Genomic DNA, 3,450 nt, shown 5'->3' with positions numbered 1-3,450 from the left:
AAAGAGAATTTAACAAAAAAAAAAAAAAATGCTGAAGAATTCAAAAACAATTGAATTTATTGTGTATTAATTGAAATTTTAACAGTGGTGAGGAGCGATTTATTTATTTGCTTCCATAGAACAATACAAAGCAAAAACAACCAAAATAGTTCAGGCAGAACGTAAATATATCGAATACAAATAAAATATAACAATACAAAATGACGTTGCATGTATGCATGCACGTATGCATGTATATTCGCATATATGCATCTATGTATGAAGTTATGCATATATATTCTTTTATTCGTTTATTCTTTTAGTCTTTTATTCGTTTCAGCTCAAAGGCTGTGGCCATGCTGGGACGTCACCAGTATTATCACCTTTTCAATGGCCGTTCTTTTGTGATTGGCTTTTGGTGGGAATTCGATATTGCTGCCCTCGTTTGACTTTTATGCTGCAAACGCAGGTTCATCTAGGACCTGGGACAGCAGACGGTCAAGTTGTTTCTTGAAAATATCTACCTCTTCTCCACATATATCTTTCAGGTGTTTTGGCAAGATATTGAATAGCTGTGGGCCTTTTGCAGTGCATGGTCCTCACTCTAGACGGGATGGGTGTGACCTTCTGAACAGCGCCGTGACGTCCAGTTCGGGGGCTGGTATAACTCTCGATGCCAAAGTTTGGTGCCAAACCCGCTTGGATTTATTTATAGACACTGCATATAGTTACTTGCCATTGAGACACGTGGTTAGGCAGATTTTTATACCGTGCCTTGTGTCTCTAAGCAATATTCATGCTCTGGGTATATAGTTTGTTCTATTTGAAAGTCAGAATGCTGCTAGAATATGAGAAACCAGGAGAAGGAAAAAACGAGAAGTCCAATGATGTCAAGAAAATTTCCATCCTTTCAGTCACAAGATCGTTGACTGGACTAAGAAAAGCTAATCCACGCTCAGACAAAGTAACATTTAAACATTTCTCATTTGACTGTTTTCAGGTATTAGCTACTATATTTAGCTCAGTTAATAAATTATCAATTAATCTCCCAGTTGATGCTGATTAATTGCTGATATCTATTCAATTTAGTTTTTTTTTATGCCCATAATGAGTTCTCATTTATGATATGCAACTATGCAACTTATCATCTTCTTTCAAACATAATAAATATTCTGGTCAGGATGTCCTGAGATTATTGTACAAGTTTCATTGAAAAGAAAGCAAGGGGCACAGCACAAAGACTACTTTTCAACGCTCTAACATATCCGGTGTCTTGAACAGGTTTTACCATTTAGAAAAAAGCCATAGACGATATGCAAAAGAATATTTATCAGAATGTCGAAGAGTGCTTTTTTTTTCGGATTTCCAAACCATTTCGTGAAGACAATGCAGTTGATCTACATTGATTTTATCAATAATTCCAATATCAAGCAAAGTCAAGACAGAAGCATTCGTGGGTCGCTGCTCTGCTCTTCCTGTTCACTTGATATTTTAGCTGGAATTTCTGCATCAGTTGATATCTGTGGCTCGGCCTACATCGTATGCTTCTCTTGCTATTGGTATTTCAGAGCTAGTTACCATTCCATTTTTTTGCTGATGGTGTCAGAAACTGAATTATTGTTGGTAAGCTGTTAACAGTTGAATTATTCAATAGCTTCCACCATCTCTTGCTTGCTTTACTTTCCAGCTTTCTCTTCAGACGTAAACAATATTATTTGGAAAACAAATCATAAATTCTTTTCCTTTTTTTTTTTGTCATATTGTTGGTATGTAATATTAAAAAAAACAAGATCAAGAACAAGAACAAGAACAACAAGAACAAGAACAACAACAACAACAACAACAACAACAACAACAACAACAACAGCAACGGCAGCAACAACAACAATAACAACAAAAGTATAATGAATATCTTTCACGCGGAATAAATGTTGCAAAGAATGTTATTTCTTAATTTTCCTTCGCCGTACAAAAAGTCTAAGCTTTATGAAAAATCGATTAATCGGTAAATAACCGATTGTGAAAGTTCCAGACAAACATTAACCAATTTCAATAAATCTTGAAACGTAATACGAATATTCTCCAGTTAAAACGTTTCGTAATGTCACTTGAGATGCGAGATTATGGTGCAGCGTCTGCAACTAACACTTGTCTTAGAAGGGAGATGCGATTGTGTTGTGCTGAGGCTACAAGGTGCTCTGTGTTAGAGCTATTGATAGTTTGTAATTTGCCTTTTAAAATCAAAATAGCAGCCACGTTTCTAGATTCAAATTGCTACAAATTAAAGACGTGAGGAACGGTGAAAAATGAAAATGTCTGGTTAGAATTCGAATATAGTTGTGAGACGCCTTTGAAGTTGTTATCAATGCCAAATGGCTCCTGTGTTCCATCTCTGATTGGTTATGTGGATTCTTGCTTCAGAGAAATTCGATGAAAGCGCTGTTGTCCTAGATATCTGTTAAGCTTTCGACTGTGTTTTACGCTCAAACTTCCTACCGAAACTTGCCGTCTACGGACTCCATCCATCTGTCAACTCTATGATCGGTAGCTTCCTACGAGATCACACCTTCGCAGTGTGTATTGACGGAATTCGTTTGGTCCTACTCTCAGTCAAGTCTCGTAAACTCCAGGTTTAATTTTGTCCCCTACTCTGTCTGTCTATCTGTCTGTTTGTCTCTCCCTCTCTTTCTCTCTCGTCACATATATAACACTTTCGCCCCAACCATGCATCATTCAATGCAACCGAGACACCACATGCCAAATCTGAACCGATTCCACATTGAAGAATATCTTTTAGGGTCACGCCAATCTTGTCTCAATAAACTCTGATACTCGAAGATGGCTGATCATGTAACTCTCCTCCTTCAGACATCTTCAGTCTACTGGTCTCCCCTACCCTCATTTCTCTTGTAGTGTCTAGAATAGTTATCCCTAGGGCATCGACTCTCTGAAATCTTCGCCCTTTTAATGTCTTTCCTGCAGATGTCGATTTGCAACAGTCTAAACGAAATATTTACGGTATCAATGTTATCAGTCCTGTGAGGTAGGAACTTCAAAGGGCATAAATACTGCCTCTTTCTTCAAATAGACATACATTTGCTAGGAGTGTACACACACACACACACACACACACACACACACACACAGACACACACACACACATACACACACACACACACGTATACATACATGCATTCATATATGCATACCTGAGGTACATGCATGCATACATACCTATCTACATATATGCGTACATACATATACAAACCTATATATATATATATGTATATATTTATGTATAAATATACATACATACACACACATAAACCTATATATACATTGCCTTCCACAATGTAACCTCGTGGGCATCGGTGCCGTCTTTGAACTTTCCGTCTTTCCGACGAAGGGCTCCGCCCGAAACGTCATACTCTCTCTCTCTTTCCTTTCCCGAGCGTCCAATAACACTATCCG

This window comes from Octopus bimaculoides, chromosome 20 (assembly GCF_001194135.2).
Source record: "Octopus bimaculoides isolate UCB-OBI-ISO-001 chromosome 20, ASM119413v2, whole genome shotgun sequence".
Lineage (NCBI taxonomy): Eukaryota > Metazoa > Mollusca > Cephalopoda > Octopoda > Octopodidae > Octopus > Octopus bimaculoides.
This window is presented reverse-complemented; position numbering follows the sequence as displayed.